This window comes from Rhinoraja longicauda, unplaced genomic scaffold (assembly GCF_053455715.1).
Source record: "Rhinoraja longicauda isolate Sanriku21f unplaced genomic scaffold, sRhiLon1.1 Scf000368, whole genome shotgun sequence".
Classification (NCBI taxonomy): Eukaryota; Metazoa; Chordata; class Chondrichthyes; order Rajiformes; family Arhynchobatidae; genus Rhinoraja; species Rhinoraja longicauda.
The window spans coordinates 97,086-108,214 of NW_027601586.1; positions in this window are offsets into that span (position 1 = coordinate 97,086).

Below are 11,129 nucleotides of genomic sequence, written 5' to 3' on the forward strand. Positions count from 1 at the left end.
GTTTGTGGGCTTGAGCTGCAGGGAGAGGTTGCATAGGCTGGCACTTTGTTCTTTGGAGCAGGGGAGGCTGAGGGGTGACATTGAGGTGTACAAGATCATGAGGGACATGGATAAAGTGAACACTCACAGTCTCTTCCCCAGGGTAGAGGATTCTAATACTAGAGGGCACAGGCTTAACGTGAGAGGGAAGAAATTTAAAAGGGAACTCAGGGATAACCTTTTCACTCAGGGGGTGGTCCGTGTAGATCCATGTCTGGTTTTACTGTTGTGCATCCGGTCCAGAATCCAAGCCGGGTTTTGTACTGCGTTATCCTGGTGTTAGTTAAGAGGGGAGTTGAGTATAGGAGCAAAGAGGTCCTTCTGCAGTTGTACAGGGCCCTAGTGAGACCGCACCTGGAGTACTGTGTGTAGTTTTGGTCTCCAAATTTGAGGAAGGATAGTCTTGCTATTGAGGGCGTGCAGCGTAGGTTTACTAGGTTAATTTCCGGAATGGTGGGACTGTCATATGTTGAAAGACTGGAGCCACTAGGCTTGTACACACTGGAATTTAGAAGGATGAGAAGGGATCTTATCGAAACGTATATGATTATTAAGGGGTTGGACACGTTAGAGGCAGGAAACATGTTCCCAATGTTGGGGGAGTCCAGAACAAGGGGGCCACAGTTTAAAAATAAGGGGTAGGCCATTTAGAACAGAGATGAGGAAAAACTTTTTCAGTCAGAGAGTTGTGAATCTGTGGAATTCTCTGCCTCAGAAGGCAGTGGAGGCCAATTTTCTGAATGCATTCAAAAGAGAGCTAGAGCTCTTAAGGATAGTGGAGTCAGGGGGTATGGGGAGAAGGCAGGAATGGGGTACTGATTGAGAATGATCAGCCATGATCACATTGAATGGCGGTGCTGGCTCGAAGGGCCAAATGGCCTCCTCCTGCACCTATTGTCTATTGTCTATTGAGTCTATCCTGAGGGCTGGAGGTAACGGTAGCCAGCATCTGTACTGCCAATGATCTGCTAATAAAGGACTTGTATACGCCGGAGTGCCTCTGAATGAACCCACTCACAAACATGGTGTCAGAAGTGGCCGTAATTTAGCTTTTTGAGTCACCACCATTTGTTTACTCAAGACTTTTGACGTCTCAAACCATGGCTGAATCTTTTCGGAAGCACGATCCACTTGTCTTCGATGGCAACATCGGTGAATGTTGGCACACCTTCGAGGAGGATTACGATGTATTCATGGCTGCTGCACACCACAACAAGACTCCCCACGTACAAGCATCCATTCTCTTCAATCTAGCAGGTTTGGAAGCAATCCGTCAGGCGAGACTGTTTGTTTATGCTGAGGCTGTGCTGGATGCGGCTGGTGCAATTACCACACCTGCCCAGACGATTCATGACCCTGTGTGCCTTAAGAATAAATTTCGACAGCTGTGTGATCCACAGACTAACCTTATCATGGAACGGCACAAATTCTTTGCATGTGCCCAGAAACCGGGTGAGCTGGCTGAAGCCTATATAAACTCTTTGAAACACGCCAGGTCGAGTTGCAGATTTGGTGACCTCTGTGATGAACTCACTAGACAGGCTGGTGTGTGGTATCACTAATGACAAATTGAGAAGGGACCTTCTGCGTGATTGCGATCTGACTCTAGCTAAAGCGATCAGCACATGTCGGATTTATGAATTGACAGATGTCCACGCAAAAACTTTGAGTGCCGTGTCTCGGCCTGTTTACTGCATTGACTCGACAGGACCATATATCAGAAAGTAACGTCGACCGTTCAAAGTGACACAACCCAGCCTAGCTGGGTCTGGCATAAGTTTTGTTAGTGATTGCACTAATTGTGGTTACTCTCATATAGCCAAACAGGAGAACTGCCCAGCTTTTGGACAGATTTGTCATGGGTGCAAACGGAGAAATCATTTCTGGAAATGCTGCAGAAGTTCCAATACGATTGAGACAAAACAAGTTGTACATTCGATACACCCAGAGCCTTCACACGACTTATCTGATAGTGATACTGTAAACTCCAGAGAGTATGCCTTCAGTGGATGGAGTTCGCCTCAATACACACTCTGTCCAGGGCCAGTTAATTAAACACAAAGATTCCAAGGTCACATTAAAGATAAACAACGTGCCAGTTGTTGTGAAGATAGACACAGGTGCGTTGTGCAATGTCAGATCTCTTGCCGAGTTTTCAAGGCTTCGCAGAGCTGATGAATTAAAAACATGCGATGCAACCCTCCCAGCATACGGGGGGAACGAAGTGCTTCCTCTTGGAGTGGTGGAGCTACAGTGCCACCTCGTGGCACAATCGTACAATTTGCAATTCTCCATTGTTGATCGCAGTCATGCCTCTCCTTGGCATTGATGCATGTATCGACATGGGACTGGTTTCATTCGGCAAGGCCGTGCATCAGCTTGCGCCAGTCCCAGACTCCACACGACGTATCCTCGCGGACTACAAGGATCTCTTCAGCGACGAACTGGACAGGCTGCCGGTCACATGCTCAATGACTATTGACCCGGATGTCAGACCCATGGTCCGCCCTGCTGAACGTATCCCAGTCGCCATGCGAGACCAGGTTAAGGCAGAACTCGACAGGATGGAAGCTCTGGGAGTTATTACTCCTGTTACGGAGCCCACTGACTGGGTGTCCTCGATGGTGGCGGCCACCAAGAAGAACAAGCAGGAGATACGTATATGCATCAACCCGAGGGATTTAAACACTGCACTCAAGGGACCTTATCACCCGATGCGCACCGTGGAGGAGGTGGCCGCACACATGGGCAAGGCAACAGTGTTCTCCGTTCTCCGTTCTGGCAAATTCCCCTGGACCACAAATCATCTCTGCTCACTACTTTCAGCACATCCTTCGGACGGTATAGATTCTTGCGGATGCCGTTCGGGATTAACGCGGCCAGTGAAGTGTTTCAACACTCTATGGAGCAGCTCTTCGACAGATACCCCTGTGCGATTGTTGTCGATGACATTATCGTGGCTGGTAAGGATGTGCAGGAGCACGATGTTAACTTAAGGAAGGTACTCAATCGTGCCAGGGAGGTACATTTGAAACTCAACCCCAACAAGTGCAGGTTCCGTGCCAACAAGGTGAACTATGAGGGACATGTTTTCACCAGTGAGGGCCTCAAGGCTGATCCTGAGAAGACAGCAGCCATCAGTGAGATGGCAGTACCGACTGACGTCACCAGCCTGCAGAGGTTCCTGGGCATGGTGAACTATATTGGCAAGTTTATTCCTCACTTTAGCGAACTCTCCGCTCCACTGCAACACCTTATTCACAAACACATTGCATGGACGTGGCAAGAGCAACAACAGCGAGCTTTTGACGCTCTCAGACACCTGATGTCGTGTCTTCCCACCCTGGCATATTTTGATGTCAATTGACGAGTTACGCTGACCTGCGACGCATCCCAGTATGGACTCGGCCTGCAGGATGGCCAGCCCATTGCTGATGCCTCAAGGACCATGACAGACGCGGAGACACGCTACGCACAAATCGAGAAACGACTGTTGGCGGTTGCCTTCGCGTGCGAAAAGTTCAATGACTACATCTTTGGCAAGACTGCCATTGTGGAGACCGATCACAAACCACTGATTTCCATACTGAACAACGGCGGCGGAGGACGACATTTTGCAGTCGCTCGCGTTGGCCCGGCAAGTTGCTATGTTGCAAGTACACTCTCTGTACAGCCGTACTTTCCCGTTAGAGATGAGCTGGTTATCGAGAACGGGGTCATTATGAAAGGCCACAAGGCGGTGATCCCTGCCTCACTACGGCAGCAGTACTTTGACGCAATACATAGGGGCCACCCTGACGCTGAGGCAACGGTTCAGCGAGCCAAAGGTATGTTTTTCTGGCCTGCTATGTCTGACTACGTGCACCAGAGGGTGCAATCATGTGCAGTATGTAACAGCTTGGCCCCGCATCAGCAAAGGGAACCACTTTTGCTGCACCCAGTTCCTGATTTACCCTGGTCCTCTGTGGCCACTGACATTTTTGAGTGGCGTGGAAATCAATATCTGGTCCTGGTGGATTCCTATACCGGGTGGTTTAAGATCGATTTGCTCCGCACAATTTCCTCCCGGCGATAATTCAAAAACTGGCAAGACATTTCTCGGTCCATGGGTCTCCTCACGTCGGATAATGCCGATCAATTTACCGATCAATTTACCAGTCAGTGTTTCAAGGACTTTGCTACGCGCTGGGATTTTAAACGCATCACTGGCAGCCCAGAGTATCCACAGTCGAACGGGCTAGCCGAGAGGGCTGTCCATAATGCCATACAGGTCATGGAGAGATCCAGAAGAGCCGGGTCCAATGTATTCCTGGACTTCCTCAATCTCCTTAATGTTTCATGTGACCAGGTGTTGGGTTCGCCGGCCCAACGTTTGATGTCCAGACAAACTTGTACCACCCTTCCTGTTGCAAGACACCGGCTGCAGCCCCGTGTTCACGAGCCCCAATCTGTTCAGACTCAGCTGCAACATAAATGGCAGATCCAGAAAGCATGTTATGACAGGTCTAGCCGTCCTCTCCAGCCTTTGTCGGAGGGTCAGATGGTCCGTCTGCATAATCGTCTGGGCGTAGTTAGTGGGACCTGCCAGGAGCCACGGTCCTATCTTGTGCAATCGGAAGGAGGAACCTACCGGCGGAACAGAAAACACCTTCTACCGGTGAATGAGCTGGTGCCATCTCAGCCGCGTCCGCATGGCTACACGGAGGTCGCAGATGGCAGGTTACAGACCGATGGAGGCCAGGTGTCGGCAGACCGCAAGCTGGACTGAATAATTACAGTCCTTACCGTTCCCTTTCTTACTCAATTTGTATCCTCCTCTGCTTAGCGTTTATCGTAGTTGCTGTTTTCATCCCTTATATTAGGATGCCGGTAGGCTGTAGTTTTTTTTCATATTGTAGTGGCTTTTTATACTCTTATCTAGGTTGGGGGCTTATGCTTAAGAGGGGGGATGTAGATCCATGTCTGGTTTTACTGTTGTGCATCCGTCCATAATCCAGACCGGGTTTTGTACTGCGTTATCCTGGTGTTAGTTAGGAGACTATCCAGAGGGCTGGAGGTAACGGTAGCCAGCATCTGTACTGCCTAAGTGCCTCTGAATGTACCCACTCACAAACAGTCCGTATGTGGAACGAGCTGCCAGAGGAAACTATAAAAGCAGATATTAGCAGGTGGTAAGAGCAGGAAGGCAGATTGTTATCTGAATGGTGTCAGATTAGGAAAAGGAGAGGTGCAATGAGACCTGGGTGTGCTTGTACATCAGTCACTGAAAGTAAGCATGCAGGTACAGCAGGCAGGGGGGAAAGCTAATGGCATGTTGGCCTTCATAACGAGAGGATTTGAGTTTAGGAGCAAGGAGGCCCGACAGCAGTTGTACAGGGCCCTGGTGAGACCATACCTGGAGTGCAATTTTGGTCTCCTAATTTGAGGAAGGACATGAAAGAATGGGTCGAGTGGGCTTGTATTCATTGGAATTTAGAAGGATGTGAGGGAATCTTATAGAAACATATAAAAATCTTAGAGGACTGGACAGGCTAGATGCAGGAAAAATATTTCCGATGTTGGGGGAGTCCAGAACCAGGGGTCATAGTTTAAGAATAAGGGGTCGGCCATTTAGGACTGAGATGAGGAAAAACGTCTTCACCCAGAGAGTTGTGAATCTGTGGAATTCTCTGCCACAGAAGGCAGTTCACTGGATGTGTTCAAGAGATAGTTAGATTTAGCTCTTAGGGCTAAGGGAATCAAGGCATATGGGGAAAAAGCAGGAACGGGGTATTGAATGGCAGTGGTAGCTCGATTGGGCCGAATGGCCTACTCCGGCACCTATTTTTCTATGTTTCTATACAATTACCACTTTTATAGACAATAGACAATAGACAATAGGTGCAGGAGTAGGCCATTCAGCTCTCCAATGCGATCATGGCTGATCACTCTCAATCAGTACCCCGTTCCTGCCTTTTCCCCATACCCCCTCACTCCGCTATCCTTAAGAGCTCTATCCAGCTCTCTCTTGAAAGCATCCAACAAACTGGCCTCCACTGCCTTCTGAGGCAGAGAATTCCACACCTTCACCACTCTCTGACTGAAAAAGTTCTTCCTCATTTCCGTTCTAAATGGCCTACCCCTTATTCTTAAACTGTGGCCCCTTGTTCTGGACTCCCCCAACATTGGGAACATGTTTCCTGCCTCTAATGTGTCCAATCCCCTAATTATCTTATATGTTTCAATAAGACCCCCTCTCATCCTTCTAAATTCCAGTGTATACAAGCCTAATTGCTCCAGCCTTTCAACATACGACTTTCCCGCCATTCCGGGAATTAACCTAGTGAACCTACGCTGCACGCCCTCAATAGCAAGAATATCCTTCCTCAAATTTGTAGACCAAAACTGCACACAGTACTCCAGGTGCAGTCTCACCAGGGCCCGGTACAACTGTAGAAGGACCTCTTTGCTCCTATACTCAACTCCTCTTGTTATGAAGGCCAACATTCCATTGGCTTTCTTCACTGCCTGCTGTACCTGCATGCTTCCTTTCAGTGACTGATGCACTAGGACACCCAGATCTCGTTGAACATCCCCTCTTCCTAACTTGACACCATTCAGATAATAATCTGCCTTTCTATTCTTACTTCCAAAGTGAATAACCTCACACTTATCTACATTAAACTGCATCTGCCATGTATCCGCCCACGCACACAACCTGTCCAAGTCACCCTGCAGCCTTATTGCATCTTCCACACAATTCACACTACCCCCCAGCTTAGTATCATCTGCAAATTTGCTAATGGCACTTTTAATCCCTTCATCTAAGTCATTAATGTATATCGTAAATAGCTGGGGTCCCAGCACCGAACCTTGCGGTACCCCACTGGTCACTGCCTGCCATTCCGAAAGGGACCCATTTATCCCCATTCTTTGCTTTCTGTCTGTCAACCAATTTTCTATCCATGTCAGTACCCTACCCCCAATACCATGTGCCCTAATTTTGCCCACTAATCTCCTATGTGGGACCTTGTCGAAGGCTTTCTGAAAGTTGAGGTACACCACATTCACTGACTCACCCCTGTCAATTTTCCTAGTTACATCCTCAAAAAATTCCAGTAGATTTGTCAAGCATGATTTCCCCTTCGTAAATCCATGCTGACTCGGAATGATCCTGTTACTGCTATCCAAATGCTCAGCAATTTCGTCTTTTATAATTGACTCCAGCATCTTCCCCACCACTGATGTCAGACTAACTGGTCTATAATTACCCGTTTCCTCTCTCCCTCCTTTCTTAAAAAGTGGGATAACATTTGCTATCCTCCAATCCACAGGAACTGATCCTGAATCTATAGAACATTGAAAAATGATCTCCAATGCTTCCACTATTTCTAGAGCCACCTCCTTAAGTACCCTGGGATGCAGACCATCAGGCCCTGGGGATTTATCAGCCTTCAGTCCCATCAGTCTACCCAAAACCATTTCCTGCCTAATGTGGATTTCCTTCAGTTCCTCCATCACCCTAGGTTCTCCGGCCCCTAGAACATTTGGGAGATTGTGTGTATCTTCCTCAGTAAAGACAGATCCAAAGTAACGGTTTAACTAGTCTGCCATTTCTTTGTTCCCCATAATAAATTCCCCTGCTTCTGTCTTCAAGGGACCCACATTTGCCTTGACTATTTTTTTCCTCTTCACGTACCTAAAAAAACTTTTGCTATCCTCCTTTATATTATTGGCTAGTTTACCCTCGTACCTCATCTTTTCTCCCTGTATTGCCTTTTTAGTTAACTTTTGTTGCTCTTTAAAAGAGTCCCAATCCTCTGTCTTCCCACTTCTCTTTGCTATGTTATACTTCCTCTCCTTAATTTTTATGCTGTCCTTGACTTCCCTTGTTAGCCACAGGTGTCTCTTACTCCCCTTAGAGTCTTTCCGCCTCTTTGGGATAAATTGATCCTGCAACCTCTGCATTATTCCCAGGAATACCTGCCATTGCTGTTCTACCGTCTTCCCTGCTAGGGCCGCCTTCCAGTCAATTTTGGCCAGTTCCTGCCTCATGCCTCTGTAATCCCCTTTGCTATACTGTAATACTGACACTTCCGATTTTCCCTTCTGCCTTTCCATTTGCAGAGTAAAACTTATCATGTTGAGATCACTGCCTCCTATAGACAATAGACAATAGACAATAGACAATAGGTGCAGGAGTAGGCCATTCAGCCCTTCGAGCCAGCACCGCCATTCAATGCGATCATGGCTGATCACTCTCAATCAGTACCCCGTTCCTGCCTTCTCCCCATACCCCCTCACTCCGCTATCCTTAAGAGCTCTATCCAGCTCTCTCTTGAAAGCATCCAACGAACTGGCCTCCACTGCCTTCTGAGGCAGAGAATTCCACACCTTCACCACTCTCTGACTGAAAAAGTTCTTCCTCATCTCCGTTCTAAATGGCCAACCCCTTATTCTTAAACTGTGGCCCCTTGTTCTGGACTCCCCCAACATTGGGAACATGTTTCCTGCCTCTAATGTGTCCAATCCCCTAATTATCTTATATGTTTCAATAAGATCCCCCCTCATCCTTCTAAATTCCAGTGGTACAAGCCCAATCGCTCCAGCCTTTCAACATACGACAGTCCCGCCATTCCGGGAATTAACCTAGTGAACCTACGCTGCACGCCCTCCATAGCAAGAATATCCTTCCTCAAATTTGGAGACCAAAACTGCCCACAGTACTCCAGGTGCGGTCTCACCAGGGCCCGGTACAACTGTAGAAGGACCTCTTTGCTCCTATACTCAACTCCTCTTGTTACGAAGGCCAACATTCCATTGGCTTTCTTCACTGCCTGCTGTACCTGCATGCTTCCTTTCATTGACTGATGCACTAGGACACCCAGATCTCGTTGAACTCCCCCTCCTCCTAACTTGACACCATTCAGATAATAATCTGCCTTTATATTCTTACTTCCAAAGTGAATAACCTCACACTTATCTACATTAAACTGCATCTGCCATGTATCCGCCCACTCACACAACCTGTCCAAGTCACCCTGCAGCCTTATTGCATCTTCCTCACAATTCACACTACCCCCCAGGTTAGTATCATCTGCAAATTTGCTAATGGTACTTTTAATCCCTTCGTCTAAGTCATTAATGTATATCGTAAATAGCTGCGGTCCCAGCACCGAACCTTGCGGTACCCCACTGGTCACTGCCTCCCATTCCGAAAGGGACCCATTTATCCCCACTCTTTGCTTTCTGTCTGTCAACCAATTTTCTATCCATGTCAGTACCCTACCCCCAATACCATGTGCCCTAATTTTGCCCACTAATCTCCTATGTGGGACCTTGTCGAAGGCTTTCTGAAAGTCGAGGTACACCACATCCACTGACTCTCCCCTGTCAATTTTCCTAGTTACATCCTCAAAAAATTCCAGTAGATTTGTCAAGCATGATTTCCCCTTCGTAAATCCATGCTGACTCGGAATGATCCCGATACTGCTATCCAAATGCTCAGCAATTTCGTCTTTTATAATTGACTCCAGCATTTTCCCCACCACTGATGTCAGACTAACTGGTCTATAATTACCCGTTTTCTCTCTCCCTCCTTTCTTAAAAAGTGGGATAACATTTGCTATCCTCCAATCCACAGGAACTGATCCTGAATCTATAGAACATTGAAAAATGATCTCCAATGCTTCCACTATTTCTAGAGCCACCTCCTTAAGTACCCTGGGATGCAGACCATCAGGCCCTGGGGATTTATCAGCCTTCAGTCCCATCAGTCTACCCAAAACCATTTCCTGCCTAATGTGGATTTCCTTCAGTTCCTCCATCACCCTAGGTTCTCCGGCCCCTAGAACATTTGGGAGATTGTGTGTATCTTCCTCAGTGAAGACAGATCCAAAGTAACGGTTTAACTCGTCTGCCATTTCTTTGTTCCCCATAATAAATTCCCCTGCTTCTGTCTTCAAGGGACCCACATTTGCCTTGACTATTTTTTTTCTCTTCACGTACCTAAAAAAACTTTTGCTATCCTCCTTTATATTATTGGCTAGTTTACCCTCATACCTCATCTTTTCTCCCTGGCTCTTTTACCTCTAGTCCCCTTATCAGATCAGGATCATTCCTTCTCCCTGGTAGGCTCCAGTACAAGCTGTTCTAAGAATCCATCTCGAAGGCACTCTACAAACTCTCTTTCCTGGGGTCCATTTCCAACCTGATTTTCCCAGTCTACCTGCATGTTGAAATCTCCCATAACCACCGTAGCATTACATTTGTGACACGCCAATTTTATCTCCTGATTCAACTTGCACCCTATGTCGAGGCTACTGTTTGGGGGCCTATAGATAAATCCCATTAGGGTCGTTTTACCCTTACAATTCCTCATTTCTATCCATACTGATTCAACATCTCCTGATTCTATGTCACCCCTTGCAAGGGAATGAATATCATTCCTTACCAGCAGAGCAACCCCACCCCCTCTGCCCACCTGTCTGTCTTTTCTATACGTTGTGTACCCCTGAATATTCAGTTCCCAGCCCTGGTCCTCTTGTAGCCATGTCTCAGTGATCCCTACAACATCATACTTGCCCATGACTAACTGAGCCTCAAGCTCATCCACTTTATTTTTTATACTACGCGCATTTAAGTACAACACTTTAACTTCTGTATTTACCTCCCCTCTCACATCGGTCACAAATGGCCCTGCCCTTAATCTCTTTTCCCCTCTAGAACTTCTGTTCCCATTCTTCCGAGAGTCTTTTGCAATATCTCCTGTATTCCCTTTTACCTCATCTTCATATTCACAATTTGTTAACCCCTCCCCCCCACTACTTAGTTTAAAGCCACAGGTGTCGCACTAGCAAACCTGCGTGCCAGAATGTTTGTCCCCCTGCTGTTAAGATGTAACCCGTCCCTTTTGTACAAGTCACCCCTAGCCCAGAAGAGATCTGGGCCTAAATCTAGCCCAGATTTAGTTTAAACGATATTTGGACAGATGTATGAACAGGAAGGGTTTAGAGAGATACAAGCCGAATGCAGACGAATAGGACTAGCCCAGAATGACAACTCAAATGTAAACAAAGTGGGCCGAAGGGCCTGTTTCCGTGCTGTAACTT